This window comes from Pelecanus crispus, chromosome 4 (assembly GCF_030463565.1).
Source record: "Pelecanus crispus isolate bPelCri1 chromosome 4, bPelCri1.pri, whole genome shotgun sequence".
In the NCBI taxonomy this organism is placed as follows: domain Eukaryota; kingdom Metazoa; phylum Chordata; class Aves; order Pelecaniformes; family Pelecanidae; genus Pelecanus; species Pelecanus crispus.
The window spans coordinates 24,413,657-24,426,592 of record NC_134646.1 but is presented as its reverse complement, the minus strand read 5'-3'; positions in this window follow the sequence as shown (position 1 = coordinate 24,426,592).

Sequence of the window (12,936 nt, the reverse complement as noted above, 5' to 3'; positions counted from 1 at the left end):
CATGCACACGAAGGTTGCTTATGGAAATAAAAGCATACTGATGTTTCTCGGTATATCCTTAACTCTATCAAGGCTGCTCTGTCTGTCTGTCTGGCAGGCAGCAATCCAACACATTACTCTAACTTCCATGAAGCCTTTTATTATTGTCCGTTGTCTCATTTGGATTTGTATTATTAGACAGATAAACATTCCTATTTGTGTAAATTTGCAGGGATTACTCTGATATCAGATCCTTACTGATGCACCAGAGTTATGGACTAATTGCCAAACTCCCAAGACAGACATGCATTTATTCTTGAATAATAGCTTCTACAATTAGCATAGCTTTAGGGTTTGGATCATGTAAGATGTCTGCCTTCCCTGAGATCAGAGCAACAGTTTTGCCCTGAGCTTATATTGCACCATACATTTCTGTAATGCAGTAAATTCTTAGTGGCCAAGTTCTCCCGTTACAGAGGGAGGGAAGCCAGGAGGACAAGCATGAACCTCTGAGACGCAATACCTCGGTTCTTACCCTTGGCTTTACCTCACTAATCAATGCCAAGGTGAGTGGAGGAAGCATGGGACATCAAGTTAGAGACAACATTTGATCAAAGAGATAAGCCTGTCAGAAAGGCAGAATTGCCAAAGACCAGCAATTTTAGCCTGCCCTACAAACAACATCAAGAGATATTAAGTCAGCTTAAAAGGGTCTGTCCACAGAAGCCTGCAGCAGCCCCTGCTCTGTGAAACACCGGACTCTATGGCAACAGGGGGGCAGTTTATATTTGCCTGCATTACCTTTAGTGTTCACAGGCCCAGTGCTGACCAGAAAACTTCTGATGCCAGGCTGCTGATGTTGGAAAAGATCTGTGGTGAGCTCTCTTTTCAAGCCTCTTCTGTACTAAACCTGAGCAGATTGGCGACACAGGAGGCAGAAGGTTTCTAGCAGCTTTTGGCAGAACACTGAGGCCAAGTGCCCTCCCTCCTCCTGCCATGTGCTTAGAGGACTCCTGTTAACTGCCAAGAAAATGGCAAAATGAGGTTTACAGCCAGTATGAGTTGTTCGGGGCTATGGTTTGGCTCAGTTCTTGGGCAGTTTGGATCCTTTTCTCTGGGAGGCTACTGTAGGCTACAGAAACGGCAAAGACAGTTGCTAATACTACTTTACTTTTTACAGTTCCCACTATAGAAAACAAAACTCAAACCTCTGATCCACATGTTTCAGAAGTATATTTTTGTTGTTAATTCCTATGCATTTTTTGCAGCAATTATTCTGTATTGTCCAAAAAAAGCAGACATTAAACATGTGGCGGTTGAGGAAAACCCCACTTAAAATTGCAGAAATTAACTCTCTGGGAATTCACTTGTACAAACCTGGTGTATTTGTCAAACAGCAATCTTGTACATATGCAGCTAATCTTAACTCTCATGTTTTCTTGGAAATAAGACATCAGGAACTGCTACCAACAATATGGTTTTATTAAAATAGAAGTTTATCTGAGGGCAAAGATAGCATCCTAATCTCACAGCAAATCTAGCAACAATGATGATGCAGTACTTCAAGCTTCTGGTGGAGGATTTCACAGTTAATATGAAAATACAGAGGTTTAGCAAAAGCTGTGAAACATGTTTCTGTACCAGGTGTGAGAGCACGTCTTGTATCTTGGGCATCTCTCCCATACATGAGACTTCATGGCATTGATCTACTAAAATTGCATGAATGTCAGTCCCCAGTACCCCAAAAAAACCCCAAACCAAAACCAAACACCCCTCCCCAAAAATAACAGCTCATGCTCTACTTCCCATTAAAGAACCTCTAGAAAGACACAAACGTTTCTAGATGTGACTTTCCGTTTACTGGAATTCATCTTTTTGTTTCTCACATAAACACTTGACTGCTTGCCATTAGAAGGGCAGCTTTCAGTTACAGACACCTGTGCTGGTTTTGGCTGGGATGGAGTTAATTTTCTTCAGAGAAGCTAGTATGGGGCTATGTTTTGGACTTGTGCCGGAAACAGTGTTGATAACACAGGGATGTTTTAGTTACTGCTGAGCAGTGCTTACACAGAGTCAAGGCCTTTCCTGCTCCTCACACCACCCCACCAACGAGTAGGCTGGGGGTGCACAAGACGCTGGGAGGGGACACAGGTGGGACAGCTGACCCCAACTGACCAAAGGGATATTCCACACTGTATGACATCATGCTCAGCATATAAAGCTGGGGGAAAAAGAAGGAAGGGGGAATGTTTGGGGTGATGGCATTTTCTCTTCCTAAGTAACTATTACACCTGATGGAGCCCTGCTTTCCTGGAGATGGCTGAACACCTGCCTGCTGATGGGAAGTAGTGAATGAATTCCTTGTTTTGCTTTGCTTGTGCACACGGCTTTTGCTTTACTTTTTAAACTGTCTTTATCTCAACCCACGAATTTTGTCACTTTTACTCTTCTGATTCTCTCCCCCATTCCACCGGGGCTGGGGGGGAGTGAGCAAGCGGCTGTGTGGTGCTTAGTTGCCAGCTGGGGTTAAACCATGACAACACCTCACTGTGGCATCATGGAGCCAACATTTATTTCCTGGATATATGGCATAAAAGAAATGTGACACCCTGGACAAACTGTAGGAATAGCAGAATACTCTAATACAGTATGATAGGAGAAAGCAATGGCACGTGTTTTCCATCCTGCCATCCTCCACCAAATCAGTTGCTCTGCATGGCTTTTTTTCTACCCTGATATCTGCAATAAATACTCCAAAGGGAGATTAGAGGTTGGCTGTTTATCTCCTTGTAAGCACATTTCTTGATGTTTCATCCCTATATAATAATCTTTCTTAAACATTTTTACTGGTTTTCCTGTGAGGAGCAAATTTTTTTTTTTGCTTTTTGCCATGAAATAAGATACATCAAAGCCCATCTGTGAAATACACAGCATGATTGTATTAATTCATTAATACACTTCTCTCTCCTTTGAGTAGCTCCCTATCTTTGCAGTCTCTCACTGAGCTCCTTATTTAATCTCCTAAATAAGTGACCTAATTGTTGGCTTGAAGTCAAGAGGAGGTGATGGCTGCTCACTGCTTTGGAAAACAGGTGTCTTTTTCCAGGATCCTATGTGCAGACAGCCATCTAAATACAGACAGCAGAACTTAAAGATTTTGAAAAACACTGTTTTTAACATTTAAACATGTGCCAACTTGAGTTTTCTAAGTGCAGCCATTTGGTGGAAAATCATCCTCCTGAGCTTCTGCAGGGCAAAGTGAGAGCAGAGTGTGAAATGGCAACAGATAATGACAGGATTTTATCTGGGCGATTTAGAACTTCTTTGTCTCTGCTAATTTCAGGAGCTGGAAAATTAAGTAAGTCATCAAAATCTTGTGCTTTTTCTCCCCCTCGCTTTTGACCTCAGAACATAATTGCCTCTTGTCATGCCTGCAGGGCATGGGCTTGTAGTTATCACTGTGCGCTTAATCAAATGCTGAAATAGCCTTTAAATTACATGTCCTCTTGGCTGCTAGAGACTTGTTGAGCTCTGTTACATTTAGAGGCATGATGGTAGTAGACGTACTTTTAAAAGAAAAGTGTGGGATGATGCTTTTAATTAGGTTTTATATGCAGTTTTCCCAGCAAAATGATGTTCTGGCTCAGAATTTTCAGAGTGAAATTTCAGTGCATATTTAAGGGCGGTGAAACAAAAGCTGGAAATGTATAGATAATTACTTTCACAAGCTCTGCACATGATTTGGTCTGCCCAGCTAATACCTGACTTACTGTTCCCAAAGGCAAACACAACATGCTGGGGGAAGAGGTTTCCTACTAATTTGGAGGAATCCTTCTGTGTTTGTAATTTCACAGTACTTAATATTCCCACAGTTCACCTTGGCTCTATGGAAAAAAAAATACCAGAAAGTAATAATAAAAAAATTCCCACCCTCTTATTCTGAAGCTCAATCAGGCATGGATACAACCTGAAATCCCTTTCAGTCGTTGAGTCAACAGGCCTTATATGACTATGTCACTACCTGAAGAGAAGCACATTTTTAAATGCTTTTCTAAATCAGGGCCCTACTTTTCCCTCTAAAGTCTCATTAGTGCATTCATTTTCAGCATGCAAACACAGCTCAGTGCTTCTTTTCTCTGTCTCCCTTCTCCTTAATCCAAATTATACCTGGACTCTGATTTCAACAATATTAAGCAAATATTCAACAATATTTCAACAATATACAAATTTCAACAATAACAAGCAAACAAAAACTCAGGTTAAAGATAACGACAACAAACATTTCTCCAATGTACAATGGTCCCATTTCCCAGTATATTGCTCACAAATATCAATCTAGTTCTGATAAGCTTAAAAAAACTGGTTGGTCCAAAGTTCTCTGAAAACTTGTGATTAGTATACCAATATGGAGATACTATTCACTCTCCCCCACTTTCTCTATATATGCTGAAAACAAATCAAATAGCAAAGAACTCTGCATCTTTTATAGGGAGACAGGGTGGAAAAGCCTTTCTTCTACTCTCAGCTTGCAGAGGGGTTAAAGGTGCATCCTACAGACGATGGCTGGTGCCAAGACATTGCAGCAAATGCTTGCAACATCCATATCCAGCTCCCCTGGGGAGGAAATGAAGACTGAAGGCAGCCAGTGTGGCCAAATGGCTGGAGCCATCAGCAGTGCAAGGCTGGAGCCGGCCAGTGCTGGTCTCCACTCTCAGCAGTCCCCTCTGTGCCTCAGTTGACTGCTGTCTCATCTATAGAAATGGGAAAATTATCTGATCTCCTCCATTAAGCACTCCAAAATCTGCTAGGGAAAGGAAGAAGAGAACTAGATATAATCCTCAGAAGGTGAAGAATGTGGCTTCAGCCTGTGTTTCCCCATGTGAATCAAATACCCACATCCTCCCAGGCGATCGTGGGCTTTCTTATTTTATAGAAGATACCAAAACAATTTGTGACTTTCCTTTGGGAACCTTCACCAGAAGCAGTGATCCCCCTTACCCAGCAAACAGCCAGCTATGAACAGACTTCACAAACTGCAAGAGCATCCTCTTATATGGTGGGATGGAGTATACAAAAAAAGACAGAAGATAAACACAATGCTGTGCAACACCCTAGCTGTGGCAACCAAAGAAAAGCTAAAAAAACCCCAAACCCTCACATCCTTCCCTGTGCATTTTATGTGGAGGTTGAGGACAACTATCTTATGGTTCCATAAATTGCTTAATCTACCTCCATTATAACACTCAAATGACACTTGCTAGGGATTTGCTCCCAGGTTATGTGAGTGAAAATACAATAGATGTTCAGCACCATGTTTATATCTGACACCCTCCCAACAATGAAGAGGAGACACAGGAGAAGGGTGTAGTAAACACAGAGGGGGTTTTCTATAAGGGATGCCAAACTCCCTCCCCCCAGCGCATTTTCCAAGGTGACACAGCCAAGGATACAAACGGGAGCACAATGAAAACCTAGCCAAGTCCCAGACAACACATCTCTGAAGCAAGCCTCTGCCCCTAGTCACTAGCCTCCTGGAAAGTACCTTTTCTTTCCACGGCAGATCTCCTTCTTCCACATTTCTAGACACCCTAGAGGTCAGATCTCAAAAGGGTGATGCAGAAACAGCTGGCCCTTTCCACCACTTGTTGCATGCCCAGAAAGCCCAGGGACAGCAGCCAGAGGATTAAGCACCAGACAGCTACATCCTGGGGCACTTCTGCTGCTCACGCTTCATACCACTGATAGTCCTCATCTCCTTGCCATGCTCAGCTGGTAAATACCCTTCTTCTCTCCCCTCACTCTCCCAAACCCTAGCTTAGAGAAGCTTTTCTCATTAGTAAAAAGTATTAGATTCTCCCTTAGACTCTCGAAGTATTAGATTAGCTCTTCCTAGAGGGGTAAAAAGAAAAGAAATTCACAGCTAATGGGCAAAGAGGACTGGTAGAAGATCACCAGGAAGAGGAAAGAACGGTGAAGTGGATGCATTTGCACCTAAGGATGAGTGTTCATGAGGGAAATGGGTCATTGCAAGGCCCTCTGAGTAAAGGAGATGAAGTGATAAAAGAGCAAGACCACAGAAACCAGATGGTAACTATGAATGGAGGAGTCTGACAGTAGGAAGCAACTGAGGACATATAAAGAGAGAGTGGCAAGAAGGCAGACTGGCCCAGGGAGATGTGGCATTGAACTGAACCAGAGCTGTGGGAGAAAGCAGTGCAACAGCAGTACTGTGCTTTCTTTCTGTTTCTCCATTCCCATTATGGGCCACTGCTTCATTAGTGAGTGATGGGAAGTACTCTGAGAATTGCAACAAACATTTCTTTCAACAAGCCCTCATCTTTACAAATACCCCGCTGAGAGAGGTGAATACCTCTGCAGCTATTATTTACACCAGGGCACACTGCAAGGCAAGGCATCACCAAGGGTCACCCTCCATGCTGCTGAAGAGGCAGCGGGGATAAGCCAACCTACCAGGTCACTGTTATTGAAGGGAGGGTGGGTCCTGCTTCCCCCCAAGCCAAGCCCTCCTATCTCCAGCCACAGTTCAGCTGCTGGACCTGCACCCAGTTCTGGTGCTTACTGGACCCTTCAATGAGGCAGGTCAACTCAGTAGTCCACCAAGAAACTAAACCAGCACAGGGGTGGGAAGAGAGGTTTCTGCTGGGCTGGTAGAGTTGAATCAGCTCAGAGAAGGTCAGCTAAGGTCACAGAAAGGAAGCAAAAGATTTTTAAAAGGGAGGAAGGGAGGCTGAATTTAATGTGCTTTTCAAAAAATACATGACAACCTACCTTCGAATCAGAGGTCAGAAGCACAGTCCCAGCCTGAGCTAAATGTCACTTAAACAAATTTAATTAAAGCAGAAGCAAGAAATTGAGAACAACAGACAAATGAAATGCTGTCTCCAAGGGGAAGGTTGAATGCAAGTACATTAATATTTAGGCCTCATCATGGGAAAAAGCTATTCCCAAGTATCTTTTCCTTTGCAGTGGATCATCTCATTTGTAACAAAAAGCATGCACGAGAAGATACTCAGATACAACTGCCCTTTAAATTCACAGGCTTCTTTCACGTGAATTAACTTTCAAGTGTAGGAAAACAGTGCACATATAGGGAAAGTGTCTGTGCTTAAAGCCCTGCAGTGCAGTGCATAAGATGTATAACCAACCCTTATGCTAAACTTGCCCTCCAGCCTAACAGTGACATTACTTAAAATATCAGGGTTTCAGAACCTGTCCATAACATTGAGACATTTGCATTCTCAATAAAGAAAGTGTTAGGCTCTGTGCCACAGGCACCAGGCCTTTTTACAAATCCACATACCACAAATCGCACCGGGGCCTTCAATAAGGAAAAATATGCCATTTATTATTTACCCAACTCAAAGTTACTGCTGTTACAATAGACATATAACTGTCTCCAAACACCCCCCCCCCCCCCCCCCCCAAAAAAAACCATAACAGGGAAGCTTTGACTTTGACATTGCTGAACAACCTTGAAGTCTCAAACTTAATGCAGCACAAATTAATGTGAAGCAAGTAGAATTTGAGTAACAACATTTTTTAAAATTTTAAATTAAAATTTAAATTACTCCACTGCAGCTTTCTATTGTAGCCATTAGTAAGGTTAATTTTTTAATCTCAGATAAAAACTTTTATAAACCACCATAGTAGGTATAATCATAGGGGCAGACAGATAAACGAGTATCAAGGGTTTAGCCTAAGAACATTAAGGAAAAAGAATCTGTTTATGATTTTCAGATTTCATATTAAATCATAAGTTCATTTAACATTACACTTTATTATTGTTTCTTTTGAAACACTAGCTTAATTCTTACACTTGCTAAAATAATGCAAATCTGGAATAACTTTCCTGTTACCCGCAGAGCTTTTTTAGGTATGTCATCAGAATGGGCTTCAATAGGATTTAGTTATGTCCTCAGATGAATATTGCCCAAGTGCTGAGGACATGCTCTTCTCCATCACTTGTACCACCATGAACTGGGAGGTGGCAGCCCTGAGGTACAGGAAGCAGCACGAGGATAAGCTCGAGGACAGAGAGACCCAAATGCATCCTCAAAAGTTAGAGATGGTCTGCCATGGAGGATGGCTGCATGCAACAGAGCCCAGATCTGTCTTCTATCTCACCATAGGAGAAAAAAAAGGAAAGAAAAAAAGGAGTAAAAAACACCAACAAAACAAAACAAAAAACCCTCAAAACCCCCCAAAGTCAGGAAGAGATCCAGTGAACTCAGCAGGTTCAGAGATCTTTTTAAGGCTGATGCAAATCAAACAGGTTGGATGTACTTGGAGCTTTGCTGAAGAGCAGAGTGACTGCAAATAATAGATTCTTACCGAATAACACCGCCTTAAAGTTAAAGTTTAATTTTGATTTACAGTTCCCTGAATAGCCTCTGAAGGGGAACATTAAAGCTCTTGTAGAAATATCTGCATTATTAAAGAAATGATGAACAGCAGAGTGAGGATTACTTTGTGCTGTTTACAGACTTGTTTACCAAAGCAGCAAATCTATTTTTAAGTTTGTATTGCCCGGAAAGGAGAACTGTGTGAAATCTGAAGAACTGTCCAGAGGAAGACAGGCAGGCAAAAAAGAAGAAGTTCTCCCTAAGTATTAGAGCCTGTCATTCAAATAGATGTATAAAAATCTGGGGCCTCAAATATTTATCATTTAAACTAATTGCTTTACATCACCAAAGGCCAAAAATTACTCTTTTAGAATTACTTTTACAAGAAATGACCCAGACCTTTAAGACTAGCCATCTTCAGGAAGTAATATGGCTAAAATGTAGATTGTTAAATAAATAACTGTGATTTTCCCTGGTGTTTTAGACATCACAGCTCCTTTGAGTCTCTGCCATAAATAACGACAGAGAATTTGGTTTTCCACTAGCCATAACTTTGTCAATGTTTTATAAAGAAGCCTGAGACTGCTTTAAGATCTTGCCTCCTCCCAGAGTTGCAGCCCATCTTATATATATATTTTTTTTTTAATATACACGCACACTTCTATAAATGCATGATACGTATGTAACAGGCAAAAAAGAAAGTGTAGTTTTCTATGTGGCAAGATGAAATTTGGGGTTCCCTACTCAGCACACCTTAAAGGTCACTGATTTTTAGAAACCAGTGGGTGCTTATCAGCAAGATCTGTGAGTAATCTACAAAGACAACCCAGTCCCCTGCTGCTGGATGAGGATTTCCATAGCATGACATCTATGAGCTCCTTCTCAGAAACAGAGGCATGAGATCTAACATCCTTTTTGCTGATACACTAACAAGAATTACAAGCAGGCTGTGGCAAGCCATTCTTTGCAGCCCTCTGAATCACGACTCTCCCCAAAGTCCGAAACATAACTCCCCTCTGACCTCAAAAGATCAAGGATTTCACCTCAATATCCTAGAATCTAAAGAGAGCTTTGCAGAAGCATATGTATTCATCTGAACAGTCGCCAATTTATTTACGTCCCCCCAGTCTCAAAAATAAAGAACAAGAGGAGAATTAAATTTAGGGAATGAGCTGAAATGCACACAATTGCTCCAGGTGGAAATATATTCCAAGTTAAAGCAGATTTTCAGGGAAATCACATATTTTTGCCTGCAGATAGCCCTTCTCCTCAGTGGAAAATAGCAAAACATTAAAACTAATGAATTAAATTAACTCTACAAAATGGTTCACTTACTAGGAAACACAACTAAAATCCTGAGTGCTGAAGTTTCCTATTGCACCCACCTGCGCACAGCAAACACTGTGGTTAATTATTTTTCCACCAAATACAGCCTGTGCAAATATCACTCCAGAAACACTGTATGCATACATATGTGTATATATAACACACATACACACACAATACTGCCCATCTCAAGGTGAGCCACAAAAAATCTGAAATAATGCTGTCATGGTTTAGCCCCAGCCAGCAACTAAGCACCACGCAGCCGCTCGCTCACTCCCCCTACCCTGATGGGATGGGGGAGAGAATCGGAGGAGTAAGAGTGAGAAACACTCCTGGGTTGAGATAAGAACAGTTTAATAATTGAAATAAAATAAGGTACAATAGTAGTAGTAATAATAACAGTATAATAATAACAATAATAACAATATACAAAGCAAGTGATGCACAATGCAATTGCTCACCACCCGCCGACCAATACCCAGACAGTTCCCGAGCAGTGATCGCTGCTCCCCGGCCAATCCCCCCGCAGTTTCTATACTGAGCATGACGTCACATGGTATGGAATAGCCCTTTGGCCAGTTTGCATCAACTATTCTGGCTGTGCCCCCTCCCAGTTTTCTTGTGTACCTGGCAGAGCATGGGAAGCTGAAAAGTTGTTGAGTAGCATAAGCAGTACTCAGCAACAACTAAAACATCAGGGTGTTATCAACATTCTTCTCCTACTAAATCCAAAACACAGCACTATGCCAGCTACTAGGAAGAAAAGTAACTCTATCCTGGCTGAAATCAGGACAAATGCTCACTGGTAGGCTCCCAGAAATGCTCTGAACAGATTAACTGCTCCCAGAAGTCAGGTGAACAGCTCTGCCACAGAGCTGAGAGCTCCTGGGCTTCACACTAGGGAGGTGATGCTTATCCTGCGGCACCACCAGGACTGCCACTGCCATCCCAGGGTGGCCGGGCATTGCAGTGTGGCCAAACTTGCCTTACGACATTTTTGTCTGCAATAAATGCTCCGAATCCTGCCCTCCACACCCCACAATTTCAGTTTTAAGTAACCAGGGGACACAGGATACACGTTTCCACTCACTTTCCACTCCAGCCTTCAAAAGTGGTTAACAATAGTCTAAAAAGCATTCTAAAAAGCAGCAATAACAAGTATGAAGTCAGAAAGACATTGTGCTCAGTAAAAAACCAACCTGGTACCAGTTAAAAGGCAACCCTGTTTTATGGAAGTCCCTACATAGGATAGCGCTGGATATGATGATTTATTACTTGTCCTGTGGGAAAGCGTAGGGCTCCTTCAGACACCCATGTGCACAACTGAACAAAAAGAGGGTATGTGCCCCAAAGGACACTTGAAAGAGAAGAAGAAGTACATGCAGATTAGAGACAGGAGCTATTGTGGCACAGAAAAGGATAGCCATGCAACATGGGTAATAAGCAGATGCAGATACTATACTTGAGGGCACAATACTCACCAGTTCAATGAAAATATGGTTGGGGGGGTGGGGAAATCTAACTTGCTTCAGGAAAAAACCATTGCAAACAGCTATGATGGATGGAAGACTTCCCCACCCCACCTCATTTTTTTAAACACAATCACTAACCTTGTTTCAAATCCTCCTCCTCTAAGAGGTAGATGAAAGAAGTAAATCTTTTGCGGATCTCTCTGGCAACAAAAACCAGGATCTAACTGCCCAACAAAACCACAGATATCAGGGCTAAGGGCAAAGAAATGTTTTCAACAAAATAACCTGATGAAAGACTCCACCTCTCCTTCCCCTATAGATAGGGGGTCAGAAAGAGTAGGATATTTTCAAGCCCCAGACGAGACAGCGCTGCTGGGACACCAGAGGATGCCCAGACAGAAGGGTACAACACAGAGGAGCCTCCTGGAGAATCGGTAGGCCAAAGTTAATTCAGGCACACCTGGGCACTGCAGCTCAGCCACGCAACAGCATCTGATGCAGACAGTTTCCTTGATCAGTGAGAAGAGACGCAGGATCCCAACCAAGCAATCCCTGTCAGCCTGTGGAGATTTAGGAGACCGCGAATAACACTGACCTTAGGCTTACAGAGTCCGCGGCTTTGACCTCCCAGGGCAGAAGATGGTGTAGGCAGCTTCACCTGGATTGTTTGAGTGTGGCGGACAGGTGATGCTGGGGTGCCATCACATCCAGGGCAGGAGTCCCCAGGACCCCTGTCCAGGGTTAGGGGTACCCTCCAACGAGACTGGGAGGCAGACAGCCTGCAGGCACCAAGACCCCCCTCCCCGCACAGACCTGCAACACTTGCCAAATCCTTCTGTACTGTTCCTCCCTAAAGGTTTCTGAAGGATTCCTCAGAGTTGAAAAAAGCACCATGGAAAGGTTTCCAGAGAACTGTTTCTGGGAGATTGTTAGTTAAATTTCTAATGTAAGTATGTTACAGTACCATTAAGTGAGCTTTCCAAATCGAAACAGACTTTTATCTAACAAAGGATCCATTTCAAGCACTTTTTCCTGTACCTGTAATACCCATTTCCTTCTGTACCTATTTCAAGCATTTTTCTTCTAGAATTATTTATACTTCACATCTAGAATTTTCTGCTTTTTCTAAAAATAAAATTGTTGCATGTTTCCATCATCTTGTGTTTGCCGTCCATATTCAAGGAAAGCATTCTGCTGTGACTGCCCTTCTGGAACACGAGGAAAAACCTTCATAAAAGATATCAGACTTTTCTACTTACAGTTCTTCCATGCCCCCTATTAATCTGTAATAAAACACCTCAAACTGTGTAGGGTTAAAAAAATGTTTTGCAGGGGCTGGGGGGAACTACCTAGGCAAAATACCAAAGGTCACTGAGCAAGTCTGTTCGTGAGCCTGTCCTCTAAAAAATAAAGTAGTTTTTGGTGCACTGCAGTATTTGCCCTTACTGCTTTTGGGTGAAGGTGCTAACACACAGGATGCTGTGCTGGTGGAGGGTTGCCCTAAGGCCCCTAACTCAGATAAGGAATGAGGAAGAGCAACTCCTAAATATCTCTCTGCAATTTTTTCATTGCATTACTATCAGGGAAGCATATGCTGGAAATGTCATTTTGTGACTGGCAAAAACAATAGAGCGTTGATGTCTACTTTTGACCATAAAAAGTTAAGGAAATTTTAGTGAGACTGTCTCTGGGTAATTTCATAGGATCTTGTTCTAACAAAGAAGTTGATCACAGACAAAAAAAAAAAAAAAACACCAAAAAACCCAGATGCCTATGAGCAAATAGCCACAAACTAA